The sequence below is a fragment of the Convolutriloba macropyga genome, chromosome 8 (genome assembly GCF_964194025.1).
Source record: "Convolutriloba macropyga chromosome 8, txConMacr16.3, whole genome shotgun sequence".
Classification (NCBI taxonomy): domain Eukaryota; kingdom Metazoa; phylum Xenacoelomorpha; order Acoela; family Convolutidae; genus Convolutriloba; species Convolutriloba macropyga.
Genome location: NC_134475.1, coordinates 2,796,462 through 2,806,352, shown reverse-complemented (window position 1 = coordinate 2,806,352; position 9,891 = coordinate 2,796,462).

The window sequence follows — 9,891 nt, the reverse complement described above, 5'->3', positions numbered from 1 at the left end:
TCTATGCAGACGCAGCCAGAGCGGACATGTAGGTCTCTCCAACAAGAGTGATTATATCGATTAGTTCTTGGAGGCGTGTATCATTGTTATTTGATATAGAGTCAATGACCTTTTTTAGGAATGCTTCGTTACTAGTGAAATAAGCAGTGAAAGATTCACGAAAAATCTTGCCTATGTTGTTATCGAAAGTTGGCATTCGAGGGCTACTGTTTAGGGGAGTTGTGATATTAGATGATACTGCTGGGGAATATGGGGTTGTTGGGGTAAGTTGACGATTTGCAGTGCGAGAGGAGGTCGGGGAGTTTAAGGTGAATTTGCGGGGCAGGAGGAGTCATTAAATTGGACTCGAGTGCTTCATTTTTTAGACGCCATTATAGTATTAATTAAATTGATGGAGTTGATATCCCAATTTTTAGTGAAATTAAAGTGAAATTGAATTGACGTTTAAATGACTGACTTCTAGAGTGATGTGGTGCAAAAAACACTGATTTTGTTGTTGGGCTGTGACTTTGGACAATTTTTTTGGAATGTCTCTTATTTGGCGCGAACTTAAGCTTAGAGAAGTGATTATCATGCAGCGCGAAATTTTTTTCAATACGATTTTGGAAAAATTGCTTGAATTAAGGTGAATCTCATTTAACGATTGGAACGTTAACTGGTGTTTTTGTTGCAGGGTAAACAGATTTAGAATTGCTTAAATTACAGCTAGTATTTGTAATTTGATTTGGCGGCGCGGGGGATAAGTGTAATAAGTGTATCAATTGACCTTATAGCAGGTTCAATTTTAGGTATCATTTGGGGTGCGAGATCATGTGTTTGTCATAGAGTACGTATATGAGATGTGGATTGACCAAAGTTTACATTTATTAAATTTACGGATGCTGAAATAAGATCCAGTTTGGCGACAATAAATTTTTCATTGTAAGCAGAAATATTTTTAGCTGTTTGATTTGGATGTCAAGAAATGTAGTCAACTAATCCCATTTTTCCCTGGCATATGTTCAACATCGAAATGAAAAATTAGAAGTCTACGTATCCACTGGGTTAAAGGACTATTTTATGATTTATTAGAACGATTTTGTTTCAATATGGAAAGGAGAGCTCTGTGTTCTATGACTACTGTGAAATGTTTTCTGTGCAAGAAATTTTTATAATATTCATTCGACGAATCTACCCCAAGGAGTTCTAATTCTTTAACACTCTATCTCATTCGCAAGCATTTAAAAATTGGGATGTAAACGCAATCAGTTTCCATCCGTCGACTTCTAGTAGTTCGAGTGCCGCCCCAGAACCAGAATAAGATGCATAACATTTACACGTGTTTCGTGTTGCGTGCTGTTGTGACTAGTTTAAATGGCGTTCGCAATGCAATTTTTTAATTTAGTGAAACAATTCTCAAGCACATCAGTGCAGATAAATTTAGCTGATTTTTTCAATAAAGGACGTAATGGATGGCTAATTTGTGCAAAATTGGGAAAGATTTTACCAATGTGGTGTACCGAACCCGAAAAAGATCAAAGTTTTGATTAAAATTTTTAGTGCTTTGAGAGTCAAGATAGCTGTTTTGCTCTCATGGGGCGAAACACCAGACTGTGAAAGATGATATCCTAGCCAGTCATTTTCTAAGTTAGAGAAATCACATTTTGGAAGTTTAATTCTAAGGTTTTCTTCATTCAATTGTTTAGGACAATTGAGATCACACGGCTTGTGCTCTTATTTCGATCTTGTACCAACAATTAAAATGTCATCAAGAGAACAGTAGGTATTCTTTAAAACAATTAGGGTATAGTCCATGGCGTTTTGAAATTCCGATGGCATGTCTGTTAAACCATAAAACGCTGTTTTAAATCCTTAAGTACCGGCCATATCGCAGCTGATTATATTAAGGTTGCAGTGATTAGCTGTATTAGGGTCTAAATTTTATTGACTGTTAGCGTACTTGAAATCTAGTGTAGAGAAAAAAGTAGTGTTTTGCGACGCGGGAGCACTAATCTTTTGAGATATAGATTCAATAGGCGTATCGGTGTTAGACATCTGATATTTATTACTGCGAATGGCTTTAATTAATAATTTTGAATTAATTGCAAGTTTAATAGACTGTTGTTGTTTAACGGTAACCACTATTGGGGAGATAAAATACATATCAGGACAATTTGTATTTTTTTTTGTTTTTCATCTTATAATTGTTTGAGTTCATTGTTAACTTTATGTTGTAGGTTAATGAGTATGCGTCGAATTTTTTGGTGTCTAGCCCAAATGTTTTTGTGAAAAACGGATTTTGTTACATGGTTTTTTGAATGTCCAATATGGGATAGTAGAATATGGAATGTTAACGCAATAATTTCTTTGAATTCCGAATCTGTCGAAATTGTGTTGACGTGATTACCTGAAGACGAGAAGGATTGCGTTACTGCTAGTCTTCATTGGTCGAACAGATTCTGATCGATTAATGACTTTTAGCCATCAACGACGACCGTGAATGTAGCGGAATGCGAGTTGCAAACGTTACTCGATACAGGAATTTGTAATTTGCCTTCAATGCGAATTGGTGCTTTCGAGAAAGTTCTGAGCTGTTGGTTTGCGTTGTCGCCAATCCAGAATGCATGTGGACTGTTATTGACCACCTGCGACAGAAGTGATTGATTGAGAATGCTGCACGCACTCCCGGAATCTTTGAAAAGTGTAGTTCAAATGTTGCCAATTTTGATTGGCATTATCAGAGGTTCTATTTTTAAAATACCATTTTGAATGAGACCGACCATATTGTCTTGCCCGCTGCTATAGTCAGATTCATAGAGTTTTGAAGATTGAAGAAAAATTACAGAATCTTCGGGATGTGGATTTCCATTCACCGTATTTACAGATCTCTTCTTAGGATTTTTTAGCATCAAATTCTATTGTTTTCAACAAATTTTGGCAAAATTATTTAACAAACCACTGTTTTTACATGTTTTGCCCTTAATGATGCACTTTACCCGATGGCTTGGAAGTCAGTTTCTATCACAATTTGATCACAATGCGATTTACTTGTTTGTGGAAGTTATTTGAGAGTGAACAATTCGATGAACGAGAACTAGGGGCATACAGAATTGCATTTATGCTCGATGGGCTGAGGGATTTATTATGTTAAGGTATTTGATGCTGATCTCGCATCCCGATTTCCATGTTTTTTGTCAACTTTAACGCTTGTCTTGGCTCCACCGTTTGATTAGGGAGTCCTTTTTGAATCTGTGGATCAATTAAGTTGGTGAAGAACACTTTGCGTATCAGGATTTCCTCCTTGTTTTCAAAATCACAAATTTTCGCCAGTTCTTTGCGCTTTCCGTAGAAGTTATTGGCAGTTTCGCCTCGGAGTTGCTTCCTAATCAGGAAAACATGACGGTCGAAAGTAAGTCCTTGGGGTCGTATGAAATCAGCCTCTACTATTATCCTGCACTCAGCTGTGGACAAAGCATCGATCATTATATGTGGGTTTTTGCAATCCAGGGTTCTTCTTTCTTCCGCCCCGATACTCAGATAGTACAAAAAACCGTTTTTTTGGTGCGCGGGTGGCCAGGGTTTGTCCATTCCCCGCACATGATGCCAATTTCGATTAACATTTAACATTTTTTCTGCCATTTCACATTCTGTTGTGCATTACGAGCGTTTTGTTATCTCGAGGATTGTGCAAAAAAACCAACAGTTGTCTCCTCGTAGATAGGTTCCAATGGGAGGTCAGCTTTTTCTGGTTTCGGTCCAAGGAGAATATCAAGAATGATATTTTCATTTGCAAGAAGTGCTAATTTGTATTCATCTCTCCACTTCTCCCATCTTAGTCGTGGGTCGGGTGTTGGTTTATCCTGTAATACGTCAAGTCAGAGTGGTGTTCTCTAGTTTGCTGACTGTGCCATGTCGTACTCTCTTAAAATTGCGTATGTTTTTGCGATGTGAGAACGTTTTACTTTGAGAATTGGATTTCGCAGAGCCAAATCACAATTTCGTTTTATCACTAAACTTGCGGCAAAAGATCAAAAAGGGAGAAAGCAATTGAATTTCAATTGAATAAATGAAAATTTAACTGGCTTGCTTATAAACAAAGCGTGAACGTATGATCAGACATATTTGATCTTGAGGTGGGAAACAAAAGGCATAATGAATAAAAAGCCCCCCGTGACAGGAAGTTTGAACAAAATTGATTAACAAGGAATGTAGGGCAAATTAAAATGAACCAATAAATACGCTGTAATGGTTTTTCTTGTACTGAATAATAATACGAAGATACATTCTCAGATATAACACTTACCCAACTAGGTCAACATGCAAGTATCTGAAGTTTGCGATAATCTTATTGTTACAATAAATCTCTCATAAAATTAATCAAAAAAATTGTTGTGATGAACTTATTAAATATTGTAATTCCACATATTGGTGATCTGCGAGGCATTAATTATGGCTTGTAAATTTGTTTTGTAATCTGCTATGGTATTTTTCTTTAGAGCCAGCTGCTTATATCATTCATTGGAGAAATGGTCCCAAGTTACCAACAGTCAAGTGTCAGACAAAAAAAAAATTTTGTGATCACTGGCCTCTACTTACATACAGGACGCCGAGCGGAACTAAAACTGGTACAGCATCGTCTAGGTGAAGTCCCGATTAGTGAAACATTTACTTTTGCGGCGCAACGTTTTTAACAAATCGATCACAAATCGCCCATCAGATTCGAGGCAATTACTAGCCATTGAAAACCTTGTTTTTGTGTTACAAAAAAAATCCGAGTATTTATCAGTGGTATAGTTTACTGCCAAAATAGGAGCAGTAAACGTCTTTGAAAAATTTTGTTCGACAAAAATCTCAACTCTCCACATTATCAAGGACCTGCTGTCAAAGAAAAAGCAGAAAGATTCCCAACCTAGCTCTGATTATTCAAAACTTCATCAATATTGTAAAATTGAAGTAAAAATTTTGACGATTGCTAGAATTTTACAGCTATCGGCAACAAATTAGATGCAGCGTTCATCAAAAACGGAAACAAAAAAGGATAAAAGTTCAAAGTTCTTTTGTTGATAGGTTCCTTTCGTAGTAAGGCTCACGGTACCAATAAGTATGATTTCCATTTCCTGCAAAATGATGTTCTTGATTAGGTTCATGGGCTAAGGTTAGCAGGAAAAGCATTAGCCCTTCCTCACACTATCTCATGCTGATATACCTAGAAACTACACAACCTAAATTGAAAACATTTAACTTGATGTGCAAAGCCTTGAAATTACGTCCAGATCATAAAACTGATATTGATTTAACAAAAAATAAAGAATATTTTTTTGCATTTTTGGCAATAGATAGTTGCACATGACTTCAGACTTCACAGATTCTACAGCAAAAGAAAAAAATATATAGACCAAATTAAATGAAAACATTCTTCACTACTGCAACAGTTGTAAGAAAAAGAAGGCGTCAGGGGAGACCTAATTGAAGGATTGGATTGAAAACTAGAGGATAAGACGATTTCAATGTGAAAGTGGAAACATTGAATAAGCAAATTGAAGAAACAAATGAATTCCTTAACCAGAGCTCAAAAGAAAACCGCAATCTTATGCCACATCTTTGGGCAAAATTGCGAAAAGAAAAGTGTTCTATTCATGCGCATATGATATAAAGAACTATAAAATGGGTATCCGAGTATGAGTAGTCCCAGAAAACGAATCAAAGTCGCCCGACGAAATACTTCAAGTTGATATGAATAGATCAAGCAGTTGAATAGATCTTGAGTTACATAAAAGGAGAATGCAGAAAACTCTGTAAGCCTATTCGTATTGGAAAACATAACGCAGAAAAGGGTCCGAAAACGGTCCACATATAACTAGAAATCCGTATTAGCAAAGAATCTAAATCTGCGTTCAGGCTTAAAAACGTCAGTCGACGAGTCTTCATAAGCCCAGAGCTTTACAGGGCAGTTAAAATCTTAAAACGAATGTCTGAAAAAAACTGCGGCAGATGACTGGCACATATTCTGAATTTCAAGTGTTAGAGTTGAAAACCTGGTCGTCGGGACCAAACACGTTGACAAATGGTTGCAATTCAAAGACCCAAATACTGACAAAAGCTGACTAGGAACACTAATAATCTTATGATACAACGTGACTGGTATTCTGAAACCCGACTGGCAAAAGAAATAGACAAACTGCTTGAGAATGTATCACTTTGATATCAGCTGTTTCACGGTATCTTGGCTGGCAGCTGAAGTTGCGAATAGTGCACTGTTCTTACCAAACTATGTAATCAACTGAAGGGATGAACAGTCAACCTAAAGCAAATCAAAACACGGCGATTTTACCGTAGCTGTCAAAATTTTCTTTTCCATTTGAAACAGTTAACAAATAACTATCAGCGGGATCTCAATTCTACTATTGTGAATGTAAAATTCCCCGCACAGAAATTGCAATCAATGGACGACTGAAAACTTTTTACCACTACTTACTGAACTATGAAACATACAAGTCAAAAAAAATTTAATCCAATCTAATTGTGGGCAACAATAACCTTGACGGGACAAATTTGGCAGCAATCGAAACAAATGATGACTCTGAATCAGAGATACTTGATAAAATGATAATATCAAACTTCTCGACACTATCAAATCATACAATGAATGTGGGCCTTACAAATAATCGACATCGAGTGATAGAATACTATCAACATCAAAACATCCATCTCATCTTTGAGGTAAAGAAAAAGCAATGTACAAATAAACATCAGCGAGACCTCATTTCTATTAGTGTGCAGGTACAACTCCCCGCGCAGAAGTCGCTATTAAAGGACAACTCAAATCTTTCTACCGCTACTGACTGAACTATGCAACATACAATTCAAGAAAATCTTTGATGCTTTCTGATTGTGGGCAACATTAACCTCGCCGGGACAAATTTGTAAGCAATCAAAACTACTGATAACTTTGAATCAAAGGTAGTGGATAAAATGATAAAATTAAACATTTCGAAAACATCAAATGATACAATAGAAGTGGTCCTCACAATTAGTCGACATCGAGTGATAGAATACTATCAACATCAGGACCTTCAACTTAGCTTCGCGGTAAAAAAAGCAATGTACAAAAAATCTTTCAATTTTAATTTCTCTTGTTTTTCGCAGTATTGTGCCCCTAATTTGCTTTCCAAAGAGATGACGGAAAAAATGAACTAAGCCATTGAGGAACAACCTTTCAAATTTTGCTGTTTTAGTAATTTTGACGCGTTAGTAAATCAACGGTACACAAGCATTAGACACCATATCAACACCCACGTTCCAACAGTCACAAAACATTGAGCAGCACTTCTTACTTGGGCAATTGAGAAAAATTCACACGTGTTGAAGCAACTTAGCACCAAAAACATATGGAAAAATCTGAATCGCAATAGACACCTCAACAGTAGGAAGCTGAAAATCCAGATTAAGAAACAGCTGGACATTGATCTAAACATAATTGTAGACAAAATTTTCTTAAGCAGGCGTTTTTGTTATATACAAAAGTATCTGAAGTGTATCAAAAAGCCCTCCGTTTTGCCAGCAACAGTCAATTATGGAGAAGAAAAACACAGCAAAAGGTCAGTTTTTTCAAATTTCTCTTTAAATATTTGTATAACTGCAAAAAACCTCATGAAAGGCTTTACAGTAAAAGCAAAAAGTAACTTTTTTAAAAAAATCAAAAGTAGAAATTGAAGAGATCTCAAAAAAACTATACCTGATCAATTCAACAGGCTCCCACAACGTAGGAAGTAATATCCTCAAAAATTTCACTAAGACGCTGAGTAAATATCTCCCGTTATTGTTCTAAACAATTCTGAGTAAAAAAATTTTCCCGGAATTCTGGAACTTCCAGAACTCTGTTAATTCGCGCCAGTAAATAACGAGGGAAGCAAAGCCAATTTCAACTGGTATATGCCGTAAGTTTTCATGCTGAGTCTCAAAGCTGTTGGAAAGAAAAATTTTCAATCGAAGATACTCACTTTGCTCGCACAATCTCTTTGAAAACCAATTATTTGGATTTAGAGCAAGAGGTCCGCTACATATTGGCTACTAATTTTTTAAGCTCTTTATACGCCAAAATTAACGATGCGGAGACAGATCAGTTGTCAGTCCTCTACCTAGACATGGCAAAGGCCTTTGACAAAGTCCCCCACAACAAATTAATTGACAAAACTACAGCTACTTGCAATTAGAGATTGTTGTTTCTTTGTTTGTTGATTTTTTATTGTTGATTGAAGGCTACCTAAATAAAGGGAAACAGTGCGTCAAGATTAATTTTGCATTGTACAAAAAATACTAGAAAAAAATACCGGCGTTCAACAAGGGTCACTCTTAGGTCATCTGCTATTCCTTGTTTTCTTAAATGACCTTCCATCAAAACTCCACTAACTGAAAACTTCGGTTTCGCAGACGGCTTCAATTTGATTAGCGTCAATCAGAAATACTTAAAAAGCAGCTTGGAAAGAATCAGACACTGGAGTGATTGAAGTTATAGAACAATAAATGCATCGAAATGTATGCATGTCTCTCTAAACAGCGAACAAAAGGCCGCACTAAAAATCAGGAAATCAGTGAGGTTGATAGTTATCGGAATCTGGGTCTGATTGTTTCGAAAAATGTAAACTGAAATAATAGCTGTAGGCACCGACCTTTGAAAGCAATAAAAATCTTCTGCCAAATAAAACGAAGCGTGACCGACAGCGCCTCAAGAAAAAATAAGATGAATACCTACCATGACTATTTCGTAACCATACCATCGTGCTGTTCTCAAGCATGGCTCCCAAACAGGCAGCAGAAGAAAAAAATGAAAAGTTACAGAAGCGAGCCACTTCATGGACACTATATGGAAGCAGGTGCGCCGTCAAGGAAAAACTCATAGCGCTAAAACTGTTGCCCCTATGCCTGTATGACGGAATGCACAATGTATTACCAATATTACAAAGCAGTACAATTAAACTGACAGTCAAGCCTTCGAGAAGACCACACAACGCAACAGAGGACTTAAAAATAACAAAAAAATGTCTAAGGAAGACCGACGAAAGCTTCCTGAACAGATCCAAACTACATTACAACAACCTTTTCAAAGTTTTTTTTTCCAATTTGACACAACAATCAGGCAAAAAAGCTGTGACATCTACTGGAAGTTTTTTAAAGCAAAGTACGACTTAAACAGCAAATGAAAAAAAAGAATCCTAAATGTTGATAAAGGGGGTGTGCTCTTTAGCCGCGTAGGACAATCTAATGATCGAAAAGAATAAAAAATATTCTCATGCATATGTACGTCATTGCGTCTGAGTATGATTCGTCTTTCTTTTCAGCAATTTTGCTAGCTAGTTCTTTTATAGTGCGCGATTCAGACGGTCCTGCTCCACAGCTATGAGGCATCACTGCAATTTATGTATTTTTTGACGACAAAGCATATAGTTCTTTTTGAGCTGCATCATGAGAAATTTAATTGAAAACATCACTGCATCGTAAATATTTTTAAAATATATTTTTAAATATTTTTAAACTCCTTTAGAGCTGCGTCGAAAGAATTGAATTTCTCTATAAGTTATTTTGTTACGAATCTAGTTTCCTTTCTCCACTATGGCACTGAGAGAACTACCAATGTCGGTTGGCCGTTTGGTGCCACGGCACCCTCTATGGCAAATAATAACGCTGCGGAGAAAACCAAAAATTACTCTCGTGCGTATGTACATTATTGCATCCGAGTATGATTCGTCTTTCTTGTCAGCAATTTTGCTAGCTAGCTGTTTCATAGTGCGCGTTGCGGACCGTCCTGCTCCCCCAGTTACTTCTCTCGACGTCAAGTATTGTTTGCTCATATTTCAGGTACTTTTACGAATCATAATATTTGTACGTTTTTGCGTTCATTTTTGCGTATTTATG